Here is an 18,536-nt window from a genome sequence, read left to right on the forward strand (position 1 = left end):
GCATAATGACCAAAATTTGTTGACAACTTCAACTTGACCATTGGCCTATGGGTAATATGGAGTTGAGCTATCGTGATGTAAGCCCAACTGAGCAGTGAGTTTTGTCATCATGTAATTACGGAAATGGGAGCCATGGTTGGTGACTATGGCTTTTAGAACACCAAACCGAGCTATGACATGATTAAAAAGGAATAGAGTAGCAATTTTACCATCGACATCATATGTAGGCATCACCTCAGCCCATTTTGTGAAATAATCCATGACAACGATGATGTACCCATGCCCCCCGGTCGAGTGAGGGTTACAAGTCATGAAATCAATGCCCCATTTTGCAAATGGACCAATGATAATAACTGGGTGTAAGGGAGTGGGTGGGGTTCACTATTTCTGGTTATAGATTTGGCAAGCGTGACATTTCTGGACTGCAAGAATGCAATCTTTGAAGATGGAAGGCCAAAAGTAGCCGGTGCGAAGGATATTTTGAGTTTTTTTGTATCCTGACATATGAATGCCACAACCTCCAAAGTGGCAATCATTTAAATATTTCTTAGATTCCTCATGTGTCAAACACCGTCGAAGGACTAAATCCACACCAAGGCGGTATAAGGTATCCCCAATAATGTAATAGGGTTGGGATTGGTACTAGATTCAACATCGTTTAGAGTGAGATAACTATGGTCTAAAGGTCTGAGTTTGGAGATATATGATGATATATCCATACCATGGATCATGGGTGCTAATAAGGAAGAGAGATTCATCAGGAATCAACTCATCAGATACAGTAGTTGTGTCTGTAGAGGGAAGATCACAAATCAATTTAGCAAAACTAGTGATTTCTTTGACTTAGCTTTAGTGAACTCTAAGTTGAACTCCTACAGGATGAAAATCCATTTGGAGTATTTTCCCCCAAGCAACTGATGAGACAAATATAAGTCATGGGGTTACAATCAAATATCACTATAGTTTTGTGTAAGAGGATGTAGTGGTGAAAACATAGGACAACATGAACTACTTCCAAAGCCAACTTCTCTACATGGGCATACCGAGTCTCAACATCAAAGAGATTACGATTGAGGTAGTATATCACATGTTCATTTACGTCGTCATCATCTTGAAATGACACCATATTAATGGTACTGTTAGTAGTGACCACGTATAGGAAATAAGCGCGATGGTAATTAGGAGGATGCAACAAAGGTGTGCTAATGAGTGCGGTCTTTGAAGCATCAAAGGATTTCTGGGCAATGTCATCCTAAATGAATGGGACCCCTTTCTTCAAAATGTGAGTAAAACCCTTGGCAAGCTCAGCATAGTTTGGGATGAAGTGACGAAGAAATTTTGTCTTCCCTTTGAAAAATCTAAAGTTGATGTAAAGAAGATGGATGTGGTAGATTGAAAATGGCCTCCACCTTAAGAGGATTAATTCAGATGCCTTCTTTGGACACTACAAATCCTAAGAGATGACTAGATTCAATGCAAAAGACACATTTATGAGGATTTAAATGGATATTATAGTTTCGGCAGTGAATAAAAATCACTCGAAGGTGAGCCGGATGGTCTTGATGTCTAGACGAGTGTGCGGGTAAATCATCAAGATATGGCTGAACTATATTTTTGATATCGTGGAAAGCATAAGAAATGGACCTTTGGAAGGTTGCACCAATATTTTTAAGGCCCAAAGGAATATTTTTATAAGCAAAAGTTTGCCAAAGACAGATAAAGGTAGTCTTATGTTGATTAACAGGAAGGATATTAATCTGGTTATATCCAGAAAATCCATCCATAAAGGAAAATATTTCACTCCCAGCACATTCATTGATAATCTGGTCGATAAAGGAAGTAGGGAAATTATCCTTAGGAAAAGCTCAATTAATATCTCTATAATAAACATAGACATGTATGGTTCCTTGATTTTTAGTCACTAGAATGATATTGGAAACCCAATATGTCAGTGGTATGGGGTAAATAAAGCCATCTTTGATATTTTTTCTACTTCACCTTTAGTGACAACTACCTTCCTTGGGTGTACCGGACAAAGAAGTTGTCGAATAGATTTTGCTTCAGGGTATATTGGGATCTCATGCACCACAATGCTTGGATCAATTCTAGGCATTTCTTCATAGGTCCAAGAGAAGACATTGTGAAATTCTTTAAATAGGGCTGTATTGATCTTAATCTCACAAGAAGAACAAGAGGCCCCTATGTAAATGTTTTCGACTATCCCTGGTTTCATAGAGATGTCAATGGGCAAGGTTGCTGAAATGTTTCCCAAATTTCCTTCAAACAACACCACATGAACTAAGTTGGGCATTTAAAAGGGAGCAGTTGTTGCAGGGGAAACTAAAGTATCTAGATAGGTAGGAATCACACCAAGGCTAGGAAGAAAAGAGGAACGATGATGGATATCATTCCAAGGGGTTTCCTCAAGAGACATGAATTCAATGATGCTTTCGTCATTAAGGAAAGTCTCATTCAAAGGATCTTCATAATCTGAGGAACCAAGCCAAGGAGTTTGAAAATACAAGTTTAGGACTATACCTAATTGATCGTTGGTTTCAGATGCAGCTGCGAAATCCAAAAGGACAACTTGATAAGCTTATGGAACGAGGCTGAGCGACATGGTGTCACTAAAATTATCAATCTGATTAGGGCTAGGGATGATCCAAGGGCTGTTACTAGACAAGATTATATTAAATGAAGCAACACTGGTGGGAGGAGGAAGGGAAAAAGTTCCCATTAAAGAAGATTCTTTGAAAAGACCCACTCCAACATTTTCATAAGGAATGGTGTTTTTCCCAACATAAGGTACATTACCAATTGAAGAGTTAGAGAAAAAGAAGGTCGATTGGTCTACTGTGACAATTTTCCCTTGGTGGGGAAAGTGAAGTACACAAATCATTGTGTGAGTCCATCTATGCCCAAATAGAAGGTTATAATTGAGATTTGCATCAAAAAACTCTACTTCCAAATTTACAGTCTTTCCTTCTAACTGAATGGGTAAAGAGTTGAGAATACCATACGGTTGAAAACCTCTGCCATCAAAAGCTTCCAAAGTATTCAGGGATTGGTTGAGATGAGGGGAGCCAAGGACTTTCCAACATGATATGGACATAATGCAGGTAGAGGCTCCTTCATCAAAAATAGTTTGGTGAATAGTTTTTACCATAACAACAACTTGTATGAGAAAAGCAAGTTGCAGTGGTAGGCAAGGGACATGATTTTCAAGATCAAAAGTGATTAAGATGGAATCCGTGGGATCAATTCCTCTAATGGTAGATAGAAAAACTTTCCATTGTGATGGACACATTTGGAGGAATTATAAGGCTGGCATCGTCGAGGGTGCTTGAGCCAAATCCTCTACCATATTGTAGTGTTGTGCAGCTTGCACATTTGGATTATAAGACGATTTCTAAAGAACACCTTTAGGGGGTGGTCAGATTATGGAATTAGTGCTAGGTTTCTTGACATGGATAGGACTAGAATTAGATGAAGTGGATGAAGAGGGTATATCAATGGCATCTTTCTCCACCACGAGTCTTTCAGGAGTTGGATACTCTCTTGATCTGGTAGCTACGAAAATAGGTTCCGAGCCACTCATGAACACTTGAGAGCTTCCAAAGGTCTGATCTCGGGGTTTATATACCATTTGCATTTGCTAATATGAGAATTGTTCCTTTAGAACAACTGGAATCCTTGAGGTGCCTTTTAGAAGACAATTTACTTTGGCACGTTGGGGATAATCCTTAGTGTAATGATCCTAATCACAAATAAGGTAAGGATATTTTGGCTTTTGCTCTGATGAATTGTCAGCTGACGATTTTGGGGAATCCTATTTGTGAGTATCCTACTTAGGTTTTACTTTACCCTTTTTATTTCATTTCAAGCATTTATCTATTGCATTAGACTGGACATCATTTACCTCTGAGGTTTTACCATGATTCTTTAAGTTGTCTACAATATTGGAGGTTGCAGTGGCCTGAGTAGATTTAGGTTTCGTATAAGGAGTCGGGGTACTACTAGACCGCTAAGCCACAGATCCAATGACACTAGTTAGATCCAATGACACTAGTAATAGGTGGTGAATCTTCATGTCTTGAGGATGCAGGACTAGTTGAAGGTTGTGAGGCACTAGGTAGCAGTTCATACAACGTGCCAGATTGTGAATGGACAAGATCCAAACATTGGGAATGGGGGATAGCTTGTTCCACAATTACATAGCCACCCATGGCTATGTATTTAGCGATAGGGGGGATGAATGATTTAGTAAACCATTCAGTCAAAAGCTGATCCGAGATGTCAAATTTGATGAGATGACGCCTATGTCTCCATTCATGGATATGATCAGAGATATGAGTGGAGGTCATCTGCTGTAAAGATGTTAAGATATGGGTTCCAATATCGTACCAGACAAGCAATTGGAAATGGGTGAGGAAAGCCATGGCCAAAGAATTGAAATCTTGGAAAGCACCTTGAGGGAGCTTGATGTACCATTTAGCGGTAGCACCCATCAAAGTGCATTGGAAAAGACGCAACCAGATTGAATCATCAACCCAAGAGTTAGAGGAACACCAAAGGTGGTAAGTCATAACATGTGCTTGAGGGTCTTCTCCATATTTACCTTTGAACTTAGGATAGTCACTTGGTATTTTAGTTGGTACCGAAGGCCAATAAGATGAGTGTAGTATTGGGTCATTTGTAAGCTCTGACACACCTGACAATTCCAACATTGCCAAGAATGGAAGTTGTGGATTATATGGGGTATAAGGTCTCTAATATATACCAAACTGAGTATTCCAACCTTGCTGAGGTTGGGTCTACCCCCACTGTGGTGGGTTTTGACCATAAGGAGGTTGTGTTTGCCCCTACTATGGTGGGTTTTAACCATAAGGAGGTTGACCATATGGAACGTATGGAGTCTAGTAAAGACCATATGGAACATACGGAGTCTATGAGACAAACTAACCACACTGTTGCTAGTAGGGTATTTGCTGCGACTATGGTTGTGGTTACTGGTAAGGTCCCTGTTGTGATTGAAAGGGAGCACGCGGCTGCGGCTGATGGTAAGGTCCATTTTGGGATTGGAAGGAAACTTGGGGTTGCGACTGCTGGTAAGTTCCCTGTTGTGATTGAAAAGGAACCATGTTTGTAGTTGCTGGTAAGGTCCTTATTGTAATTGAAAAGGAACCTGTAGCTATGATTTGTAGTAAGGTCCCTGTTGGGATTGGAAGGAAACCTACGACTGCAGTTGCGGGTAAGCTCCTTGCTACAGTTGGACAAGAATATGTGACTGCAGAGGGGGATTACTAGTCCCAGGAGGATACGAAGGATTGGGGCCATACTACATTTGGGGACCTGCCTGCTGATTGGGAGGAACTCCCAATAGTGGAATTTGAGGCTGTTGAGATCCAGTAGGAACATATGTTTGTTGGTAGGAAGGTTGAGTCAAGGGGAGTTGGTGACTTTGCAAGGGGTTCCCCGTGACAGTACTTGATACAGATGGAACTGACATTCCACCCAGGTTAGAAATAACACTAGTGGGTTGATTTACCCCCGATGTGGGAGGAGGGGGTCCATAGTTCACATGGTTTCCACTAGAAGCAGGAGGTATGTAGGGTGGAGGCATTTTACCCCATATAGTGGAATACATGAACTCATAGGATATCCACTTTGAGTGGGGATCGCGGTTACCATGGCTATGGTAGAAGGAGTAGAAGACCTAAGAGGAACCTGAGTTTGACCTATCGTTACCGTAGGCTGGGTAGGGGTTTTCTTAGGTGCTGATACGTTTGCAACAAACGAGCCAGTACTAGGGGTGACACCAGATGACCAAATGGGGTTATTAAACATTTAAGTTGCACCAGAAGTGTCGAAAAAAGCATTCTTGAGAGAGTTATAACCCAACGGGACCAAGGGTGCAAGGATAATTTTAGGGGCGAATGTTCACCCTTTGGTGAAATTAAGGTGTTTTAAATTTTTAGTGGGCGAATATTTTGTATCATAGTACATTTTTACAAATCACCTCAAATAGCCCACCTTATTTTAAGGGAGAGGGTAAAAAAGGTAAATTTAGCCCTTGAAATTAGGACTTACAACCTTCCATTCGCCCATTTTCAAGAATAGGTTTTATTTAAGTGAATCCATTCGCCAATTTTCAAGAATAGGTTTTATTTAAGTGAATCCTATGGGCCAAATACCATATTTATAAAAGAGGTATGGTAAATTAATAAAAATATAAATAAATGAGAGATATGGTAAATAAATAAAACATTTTTTATATTTACTCCATAAGTCACCTTATATACATGTAAGGGTGTAAACAAATAAAAATATAAGTAAAGTGGAGGTATGGTAAATAAATAAAACGTCTTTTTATACTTACTCAAAAGGTATGGTAAATAAATAAAAATATAAATAAACTAGACGTATCGTAAATAAATAAAACATTTTTTATATTTACTCCATAAGTCACCTTATATTTACGAACACTCAAAAAATGGGTTATATTTAGGTGAAACCTATGGCCAAAATACTATGGAACAAATACCATGGACTAGATTGTTATTAATACCATGCAAGAAACCATTATTAACCCTAATATTAGAATTAATAAAAATAAAAATGGCACATGGTATTGACCCATGGTATTCACCAAAATGGCACATGGTATTGACCCATGGTATTCACCTGGAATGTAGCCTATTTAAATGGGGGAATTAAACCAGCATGTAGCCTATGCTAAGATTCACTAGGACTTTACAAAGTTTTATTATTTAGTGAAATACTCGCCAAGATCTTACAAGATTTTATAATTGAGTAAAGTATTCGCCATGCCTGGTGAGAGATTCGCCAAAAAATTATATACACATATTATATTATTGATAAAATCGCCTTCCATTTTTCCTATATACCATGGAGATTCGCCCATTTATTATATTTATAAATCTAGGGGGGGTTCTTAAAATTTTCCCTGCAAGGGTGCACTGTAAGTAGGAGTTGTACTTGGCCCACTTGTCATATTGTAGGGAGAGAAACAGAAGGGAAGCTGTCAAGAGGAAGGAGTGATATAGGATTAACATCAACACCTGGAACATGGGTTTTAGATGTTTCCAAAGGAACACCATGGGGTGTTGACTCTACATATGTGTTATCACTATTTGTCAACATGTTTGGGAACGATTCTCGAATCGGAACCTGAGACACTCTAGGAGAAGAATCCAAGGGTATCTTAGGAGTATCAAAAGGGCTATACAGATGCAGAGGTGATAGATAAACATGATCCAGATCAAAGAGTGGATTGGGAGGAAAAAGAAAGAACTCTGAAGTAGGTTGAGGACTAGCCGGAGGAGAGTCCTGAGATGAAGTGACCAACTCTTGAGGCGGTGGTTGGGGAGAAAGGGGATGCACACTGAGGAAGATACCAAGTTAAAAAAATTGGTTCTCAAGGTTCTCAGGCTCAACAATATCATAATCTACAAATCTAGGTGGATCAGGTGCATTAGAATCTCCATAGATATTGTGTTTTGTATTGGGGGTCTCGTTTTGGACTCCTTGTTGTAACCTATCAGCTTCAAAATGTGAAGAGGATATGGGAGGTGAACCTTGTACGTGGCACGGTGGATGATTTGGTGGTTCTTCCATAATGTATTTTTCATGAAATCAATTACTAATTTTGTGTTGGTGAATACTTTTGGCTTAATTTGGTTTTTACAATTAACCATTCATTTTGACGACAAAAGGAGTTATTTTACGGGTAAGATGTTATTCCGTGATCAATTAATTTTATAAATCAACAAAAAATAAATAAAAAAATGGGTAACTAGGCATAAAGGTTTACCAAGCAACTGTGAACTACAATATACACCTTGGCAAACCAAGGACGTAACGTATGACAACCAATCCCCCCAGATGTTGTGTTTGATGTATCACAGTATACAAGGCGACAAACTCGGTTACCTATGGATGGATAAAAACCTATTGGGGACTCCCAAAATATATGTAAGGTGACGTGGGAGTGCAATCCATAGTAGTGATACTTAATGTGTAACTGTTCAATGAGAGCGTTCCCATATACTTACATGTGTGGAGCACCTCCGATATACTCGAAAGTAATGGAGAACAGTCCTATACACTTCCGTATGTGGAATGATATTTCACCTCTAGCATGGAATGCTGGAAAACAACGATAGATTCTACGTTTAACGATGCCGGAACATGTCTCTAGCTTAGACCTTTAGATGTTTTCATTAATGTTCTAAATTCTCCTTAGGTTAATTGAGGTAGATTTTAAAGTTGATCTTGAATTAAGTTTCAGTTTCAAGGCTCAAAAATCTATGTCACCTGAACACACCTATGATGCAACTAATATGAAAAATAGATTCTTTTCATTTCAATGAAAGTTATCTAGTGTAGGGAAGAAGTTCAAACATTGATACAACAACCAAGTATGCAACAAACAAATCTTCCTAACTAGATCTTTCACTTTCACTGTTCCAATACACCCACCAAAATTAAAATGAATTTCAATTCACTAAAATGCACCTACATGGATTTTTTCACTTTTTCTTTTCAATGAATGAGAATGCACTTTTCATCTTTAAACACTAAGTAATGTAATCTATGCTCAATGATAATCCCAAAAATGACTTTTCAATGCAATGTAGTCTAATTTAATTTCAAAAAGTAAACTTTGAGATGAAAGCTAAGCAAATGAAAATTCCATTTCTTTTACAGTTTTTAAAAGAACTAATAATACTTTAGCCAACATCAAATCAATATTCCTTCCACACATACAAGTAGAAAATAGTAAATTCAGTTGACCCAAATAACTAAAGACTCAACCAAAATTCACTTTCACTACTTCAAACAATGGGATGAAATTTTGAAAACCAACAGGAAATCAACATAAATAATGGAAAATTCTATGCACACAGAGGAGGAGGACACTTCAGAGATCAAGACACACTAGACCTTTCAGGTAGAAACCCTAAAAAATATCGATTTTTGTGGATCAATGCGAGAAGACAGTGTGAGATAGAGGTACAAACATGATTGTACTGGGTAAAATTACCGTTGATAGAACAATTGTTTCTTAAGATAACGTGTTGGGCGAGAAAGACTTAGGAAAATTAAAAGAAACTCAAAGAGAGATCCAGACTTGACACTCTAAAGAACATACTACTCAGAATGCAGACCCATAATGAACCTAAGTTACAGATCACTAGGAGGTTGGCCAAACTAATAAAAAATACCAAACATAAAAGGAGGTTTGAAGGGTTATAAGCTCCCCAGTGGAGTCACCTTTTTGTTGTATAGGAAATCCTTTCTGCGGACAGAAACGATCCCTCTAGTCCTATGGGAGCATCTAGCAACAAACGAAGACAAATATGTTTAAACTTTCTTAGTTTATACTAGAAAACACAAAGGAGGATAAATGACCTACCTCACTCTGATGCTAACGTCCATTGTTTTTGTCCTTGAATCTTTTGTTTCCAAGCTCAATCTCCTCTTCACTGTTATGGATGAATACCTGCTGTTGGGCCTTGAAATTGTCATTCACTTCCATTACATTTTCATTTATATTTCCAGATTGTCATCTTCACTCCACCTCTATTTCGTTACATTTACCTCCATTTCATTACATTTACCTTATCATTATCATTATTGGGTCACATTTATGTTTTTCCAAACTTTATTAATTCTTAGCATTTTTAAGTGAATTTATGGTTAAAAATTAGAAAATAATGTGCATATGCATATACCTAACAAGTGGGATGAGATTTTTGATATGTGTAGGTCAAAAGGAAGCTTCTAAAAGACCCTTATGTGGCCTCTCAAAACCAAATTCGAATATGAGTGGAGAAGATCATGGGATCATGAGGATATGTGTCTCATTTCCTATTTGTATTGAAACACTAAGAAGACACGTGTCTTATCATTTCCTATTTTAATTGTAACTCTAGAGATATGGAGAGAGATTCATGGACTCACTAATGAGATAACTTCTCATCTTTTTGTATAAATAGGGGAAGTTTTCTCCTATCATTTTCATGTGTAAAATTGGAGTTATGCTCAAGATTTGAATACAGAATTAGATTGTGGCACCTTACTCGTGAATGTTCCTTCATTTTGACTTGGTTTTGCTTACATATGGAGCATCTCAATTTACCATCTCTCACACTTTTAGATCAGCTACCTAAAATGTGTGAGATTTAATTGCTTTTATAGATTAAATTTCATTTTCTTTGTTAGTATTAGTTTTAGAATGACTGTGTAATCTTCGCTTTTCTAAGAACATTTCAATAGGAAAGATTTATGTATTTTCCAATTGGATTAAGTTTGAGGCAAGAGCTCTTAGTTATTTAGCTTCCTTTCATGTTCTGTTATTTACTTTCTTAGATCAAACTATCAATTCATTGTATAATTTGATAAAATATCAGGCCAAGAAGGTGACTTCAAATTGGGTAATTGAATGTTCAACCTATGCAATCATTGAGCTTTACTTTTTCGGGCTTTTATATTTGCTTTTAAGGTCCTCATTTAATTGCATTAACTGATCTTCCTAAAGATTATTCTAAGAAATTGATTTAATCATATTTCAAGATTGAATGGTTGAATATTTAATACATGCAATTACTGAGTTATTTTCTGCACACTTTACTTGCTTTTCTAGGACATTAGAAGTTAAAGTATAAATAGTTGCTTACACATCATCTCAAGAAGGTAACACTTCATAATTGAATGTTGGAGTAACTAAGTATACATTATTTGTTTTTTATTTCACAAGTTAGTTGAATTTATTTTTCATTATTTGATTTCATAGATTAGATGAATTGGTTTTCGTTATCTTGTAGTTAGATTGATCTAAACTGAAAGACAATTTCTAGCACATATAGTGCACACATGCTTCACAAGTCTACGAAACCCCTGGGTTGACAAATTAAATGACAGGAAATCATTTTGCCCCAACATTTTGGCACCGTTGTCAGGGAAGTGTGCATAGGAACTAGCTTTCAGATTAGAGTGTATTTTTTTTTACTAACCATTTATGGACGAAGGGTCTAGAATGTAGCCCAAAGAATACATTGAGGAATAGTATCAAAAAGCGGTTATGCCACAATATTCATCAATTCTTCAAGAGATCCTTGTGGCAAATTGAAAGGTCAAGTCAATTTTGCATATCCTTACAAACAATTAGGTACATTTTTCAAGTTTGGATATGAGCATTTCAAAAATTATAATCCATAAATGGCTTCATTGGAAGCATGAATATACTTAAAAAAAAAAAAAATTTAGATAGATAGGAAAAATATATATATATATATATATATATTTTTTTAGTTTTTTGGATAAATTTGATGTTTTATGGTGCAGTAAGAACCACCCATCTACTAACCCTTTGTAGGAAAAATTTGCAATAAAACAAATGGTTGAGAACAAGGAGTGCAAGAAAAGATCAGGAACGATAATTTAAGGTATGAGATCAAGCCTTTTCATTTTATTTTTGCAAAATTTACAGAGGAATCAATTGATAAAATCTTGACTATGCTAACAAAATAAATCTCTCGGGAATGATCTCCTTCTGCACTTCGTGTGACCTGGAGGATTAGAAAAAGAAATTGTTTTGTTAGTATATCATAAAATTTATTTAGTTACTGCAAGACTTGCAAATCCATGTGCAAAAATCCTTACCTCTGTAATGCAAGAGCTTTCTGTGGGATTACAAAAATGATGCGGTTAGATTTTTTCAAAGCAGTGTCCCATATTTTATCTTATTCTAGATTTAGAGTCCCCAGGAATTGTCTATAAGATGATTGATATAGTTAGATCTTCCATTTTCCTTTGTTGGAAGACATCCACGCAGCCACAAGCCCAACCTTCAAAACCTGCAAATCAAAAATCACTGGAACATTTCTAGAAAACACAGCAGCATAAACACATGATTTTAAAACGCAAATTCTGAGCAGATCGAGGCAAATTAGACAAAAATGAGACATGGGTTTTCTCTGGATGGGGGAAATTAGGTAAAACATGAGCGATTTTCTATATTTTGAAACCGTTTAGGAGAAATCCGAAATTGATTTTTGCAGAAAACGTAATTGCCAGAAAACATAAACTATCTTGACACCTGATTTTAAAATGAATTTTTTGAGCAAACTAGGGCGAATTTGAAAAAACTGGGACATGGGTTTTTTCTGTAACGGGATGAATTTAATAAATTAGAAATATTTTCCTTGGATACCTAACCATTCGGGAGAAAATCGTGGTTCTTCGGGACCTTGTTTGGTTACTACGTGAGGAAAACAGATTTTTTTTTTAATGCATGAGGTTTTGCTAGAAATAACAAATTTAATTCACTAAGACTTATAATCAAGAAATGACTCTTGCTCTTCTACAAAATTTCAATAGATTTACCCTCCTTACATCTTTGAACACTTGGAAGAAATTGCTAACTTAATGTTGAACCCATGTGTATACTCGTTTCGTCACGTGCCAATGTAATTAGGGAGTAATTCTATTTTGAATGTTATGAATCGTGAATACACAATTAGTGAATTCAGATTTGTGGTTGATACATTAATGTGACTTGTGCCAGACATGCAGATATCAACTAATGTGAGATGTGGATTTCTAGGCGAAAAAAAGGAAGATAATTTCGAGGCCACTATTAATCTTATCAAAGAATACAAGTTTCCGCATGTTCACATTTCATAGTTTTATCCAAGGCCAGGAACGCCAACTCCTAGAATGAGAAAGGTCCCTACTTCTGAAGCAATGAAGCAAACAACAATAATTTTCAAAGATTGAATGAAAGAAATCATTTTATTTGTGAATTTTTTTTTAATATAATATATAAAAAAAATGTGATGATTAATACATATGCAATCAATTTATTGAAGCAATTTATAAAGTGAAAAATACTTGCAAAATTTGATTGAAATACTTTTTTTTTTGTACAAGTACTTTTTCATATTTTTGCCGCTTCAAATATTTTTGACATCATGTTATTTTTGCAATACAAATGATGATTCAATAATGGCTTGCAAAACAATTGGAAAATTATTTAGATGATTTATGAACATTTGGCATTAATATTGTTGTTGTGTATTTTCTATGAAGTTTCAACTCGCAGAGCACAACAAATCTTTGTGATGCCAATTGTTTTACTGAGCACAGTGCATGAAGTCATCTGACAAGAGGGAGTTTATTTAATTTTCATGGTTATTTTTTAAAAATGGATTGTTATCAATATCATGAATTTCACTGAATATAACACTTGATTTTCCTTAATCTGTTTTATTTGACATTTACATTTTGCATAAGAATCAAAAAGTAGTTTGGCCATTCTTTTTCGAACACACTTATGTTCTTTATGTCAAGTTTTTTTGCAGGTTTGGGATGATCAAATGATCATTGAAGAAAACTAATTATGTGCACAATTGGTCTTCGAAGGACTGATTCCATGAGAAACATAAGAACAAGTCCATGTCCATATCTACCAAAACCATTACCTTTCCTCCCTTTTGAATTATAAATCCAACCAAGCAATTCAAAGCAAACCACAATTGTTTTTCCCAGCAAGAGTCAGTTGTTCATTTTCCTTTATTCACATACACTTTTCGCCTGATCCACAAATAAAAGCAAGAAGCTCACTTACATGCTTATTGCCCATTGCCATTATTATTTTCCATTGTCATCTTCCATTTTCATTTTTCTTTTCCTATCCTTTTTCATTTCGCAAATAAACCCTGCTTCAATGCAAATTATTGAGTCCATAGTCCTTTGAGTCTAAAATCCTTGCAAAAACACCTTGAGGCTTGCATGCCTTAATGGCAAGTCCTCATGCCGACAAACAATGGGAATACATCAATGTCCCTTGTTCATCAGATCTTCTAGGTACTTGACAATAACAAAATTATTCGTACTTAGCAAGATGTGTTTGGGCATTTTCACTCTCATTTTCATCAATGGTGAGAGTTATTGTGTTGACTAGTGGCATCCATTAATGACCACTAATTCAACAATTTCCTGCTATGTTTGACATCAAAACATTTATTCACATAGCAGGAATTGTGCCAATGAGTTTTGAAGACATGAAGACTATCATTTTCAACATTTTGGAGCAAATGTAGAAGATATGCAGCTACAAAACTAGATGGCAGCTGCAGAATCAAACAACAGCTACAGAACTAGATAACAATTGCGAAAACAGACAGTAGCTGCAGAATCAGATGACAGTTGCAGAATCAAATAACAGTTGTGGAATCAAATGACAACAACAGAATCAACATTATTCCACAATAGATTCAACAAGTTTTAATAAAAGAAAATAAAAAGTCATCTTGACTCTTTTCTCCATGACTTGTCTAGCCACATGAAGAAGATTATGATTAGAATTTTGCAGCCACCACACATGTAGCTCATCCATTTCTAAAGGGTAAGTTAAGGTATGTCATTTTCTAATTTTTTACCATAAAATTCCTTGAAAATCTAGAATGATAATTTTTGGAAAAAACATTTCTCTTCCTCATCTCATAAAATTGCCAATATCATCAGTTGGGGGGATACATTCATATTCATATTTTGCCATATTCATATCACATTCAAAAGCCCACATACTTTCAAAAGATATTAACTATTACATTATTGTTATGAGCATACAAAGGCTTGTCAAAAGTACTAAAAAGATAATTGGATACAAACACAATCATGGTTGTCACACAAGAACCAACTATGATGCAATCCAATAAAGATATACTTTGCAACAATAATCAAATTATCATTACGCAAATTTCAAAGATAAAAAATGAATACAGCAACAAAATATGGTTGTAACACAAGAACCAACCATGTTGCACTTCAATAGAAAGATTTTGCAAAAGTATGAAGTTATCAAAAGATATCATGCAAAGTAAAGCCAAAGCTCAAGGATCAAAAAGAGTTAATGTAACAGATTGCATGAGAACATGCAATAGCTTTAGTTGGGGGGTATGTTGGGCCTTGAAATTGTCATTCACTTCCATTACAATTTCACTTATATTTACATATTGTCATCTTCACTCTACCTCCATTTCATTACATTTACCTCCATTTCATTACATTTACCTTACCATTATCATTATTGGGTCACATTTATGTTTTCCCAAACTTTATTAATTCTTAGCATTTTTAAGTGAATTTATGGTTAAAAATTAGAAAATAATGTGCATATGCATATACCTAACAAGTGGGATGAGATTGCTGATATGTGTAGGTCAAAAGGAAGCTTCTAAAAGACCCTTATGTGGTCTCCCAAAACCAAATTCGAATTTGAGTGGAGAAGATCATAGGATCATGAGGATATGTGTCTCATTTCCTATTTGTATTGAAACTCTAAGAAGACATGTGTCTTATCATTTCTTATTTTGATTGTAACTCTAAAGATATGGAGAGAGATTCATGGACTTTTATTAATGAGATAGCTTCTCATCCTTTTGTATAAATAGGGGAAGTTTTCTCCTATCATTTTCATGTATAAAATTGGAGTTATGCTCAAGATTTGAATATAGAATTAGATTGTGGCACCTTACTCATGAATGTTCCTTCATTTTGACTTGGTTTTTCTTACATATGGAGCATCTCAATTTACCACCTCTCACACTTTTAGATCAGTTACCTAAAATGTGTGAGATTTAATTACTTTTATAGATTAAAGTTCATTTGCTTTGTTAGTATTAGTTTTAGAATGACTTTGTAATCTTCGCTTTTCGAAAAACATTTCAATATGAAATATTTATGTATTTTCCAATTGGATTACATTTGAGGCAAAAGCTCATAGTTATTTAGTTTCCTTTCATGTTTTGTTATTTACTTTCTTAGATCAAACTATCAATTCATTGTATAATTGAATAAAAGATTAGGGCAAGATGGTGACTTCAAATTGGGTGATTGAATGTTCAACCTATACAATCATTGAGCTTTACTTTTTCATGCTTTTATATTTTCTTTTAAGATCCTCATTTAATTACATTAACTGATATTCCTAAAGATCATTCTAAGAAATTGATTTAATCATATTTCAAAATTGAATGGTTGAATATTTAATACACGCAATTACTGAGTTATTTTCTGCACACTTTACTTGCTTTTCTAGGACATTAGAAGTTAAAGTATAAATAATTGCTTACACATCATCTCAAGAAGGTAACACTTCCTAATTGAATGTTGGAGTAACTAAGTATACATTAGTTGTTTTTTATTTCACAGGTTAGTTGAATTTCATTTTCATTATTTGATTTCATAGATTAGATGAATTGGTTTTTGTTATTTTGTAGTTAGATTGATCTAAACTGAAAGATAATCTCTAGTACATACAGTGTACGCATGCTTCACAAGTTTACGAAAACCTCGGGTTGACAAATTAAATGACAAACAATCACTTTGCCCCAACACCTGCAAGGAAGATCACATGGAGAAAACAAACACATACATAGAAAAATTCATTCCAATAAACCATGTAACAGATCAAGGAGTATTACACTAAATGAGTAATAATTGCACATTTATGGAAAGCAAACACATAATTTATTATCGATAGATGGTAAAGGAAGCATTACAACCACTTAAGCCTTGATGTTGGAAGCCTCCTTTAGGTGAGTTTCCAAGTCCTAGCCTTAACCTTCAAGCACTCCTTTCTCCTTAGAAAAATGGGTAGCAATTGGACATAGTTCAACACTAGGAAGGCAACCAATCATAAGCCAACCATTAGTGGATAGCAGGGATCTCATTTATAGGGAAGGAGAGGGAGTTAAGGATCCATGAAAGGAGGGAGAAGTTCCACATCTCAAGGGAAAGATCCTTGAAAGTAGGATCAATGACCAAGAATGGGAGGTCTCATTCCGATCCTCATTTACCTATAAGCATCTCCTCATTCTTGAGACTTCTAGTCAGAGAAGCTTCTCCAACAATTTGGTAAAAAATAACCGAAGAGGATCAGTGTGGGTTTTCCTGATAAAATTTGCGTTGGTAGCACTAGGGGAGTATGATGCAATAAGTGACCAACACGGGTCACTAGTTATGCAAAATGTGTTGATCCTAAAAAATAAGTTTTTTGACAAGTTTATTCAGAATTATTTCAAGGAAAGTCTTCTTCTTTTCTTTAGGGATTGTTTTGAACATGTTTCATGGTGAATACATTGAAAAATTCCATCATTTGTGGAATTAACGACACAAAGTTTGACACTTCAGGATACGAGATGAGGAGAGTGACAAAATACTATATTGCAGATAGTAGTGACAAACATTTTCAAGTCATTATATGAATAAGAAAACACATCCATATACTGCTTGAAAGCATCCAACTACCTTTGCTTGTATTCTTTAGGAACTACTTTAGCCAAATTTATTACCATGGGGTCTTTCTTTGTACCAATGTTACAATCTTCCACCTATTCTTCAAGCTCTTGCTCAATTGGCTTGGCATCAACATCATTTGAGTTAAACAACCTCCCCAATGGGATAAAACCCTTGGGGATGGTGTTACCCTTCAATTGTAAAATATTATGTTCAATAATAGTTTCTCCCCAGCTAGCTTTTTGTTCATATATTTCTTCCTCATCGTCCTGGTCAATCACTGAGTTCAAAATCTCTCCAAGAACCTCCATGAAGCATTTTATTTGCTCCTAATCTTCAAAAGCCTGCCAATATTTGGCATTGTCTGGTATTGAAGGTTTGTAGCTAACTTCAACTTTGTATCTGAGTAAGGGATTTTGAGGAGGCTTGAAGTTACTAGTGGCTACAACCAAGGAGTTAGCCATCTGATTTCTATCTATGGTAAAAAATTTGATATAAGAAAAAATTCTCAATTAGATCCCATATCTTATTTTGGTAATCCTTTAATCTTGGATGTTTAGCTTGGCATTGATTTCTGATTGGCTTCACCACCAGCTCTGAATCTCCAAACGCTGCCAAGAACCCAATATTGAGATTTCTGGTAGGTTGCAGCCCTAACAACAAAGCTTCATATTCAACAACATTATTAGTGGCTTCAAACTCTAGCTTGAAAGAAGGAGGAATCAGGCTACCTTCGTGAGATACCAACAACACACTAGCCCCATTTCTTTCCTTGGAATAAACACGATCAAATTATAACTTCCATACTCTATTACACTCTAGTGATTTTTTATTTACATGGAAAAAAAATTTCGCTTGTGTTTCATCCATGATTTGATCATTTTCCTCTAATAGAAAATAAGAGAAATTCTTCTCTTTACCATACACTAGATCATTATTTGAACAATCAGCCCTTGTAACTATATTGACACATATCAATTCTCTATACACTTAGTGTTCCTCTCCACCAAACATAGGAATGGTGGCATATGTCAAATCTAGTTGGATATATCGCCCAATTTTTTTATCCCCATAACCTGGACAAAAGCATGCCAAACCTTGAAGGGATGTCAGCAACTACAATATCCATTACAACACTTTTTATAGGAATCTGGGCCAAATTGACCACCAAGTATTTAATCATCCTCGGGCATTTTACTCTGTTAGAG

The 18,536-nt window shown here is 35.6% G+C and overlaps 1 pseudogene; it reads left to right on the forward strand.

Moving 5' to 3' along the window:
* Positions 1–4,735: 4,735 nt before the first annotated feature.
* Positions 4,736–18,536, forward strand: part of LOC149249718 (putative polygalacturonase At1g80170) — an 84,292-nt pseudogene continuing 70,491 nt past the window's right edge.

Source organism: Pinus tabuliformis, chromosome 7 (genome assembly GCF_031772625.1).
Source record: "Pinus tabuliformis cultivar Carrire ecotype Pingquan chromosome 7, CPIR1, whole genome shotgun sequence".
Lineage (NCBI taxonomy): Eukaryota > Viridiplantae > Streptophyta > Pinopsida > Pinales > Pinaceae > Pinus > Pinus tabuliformis.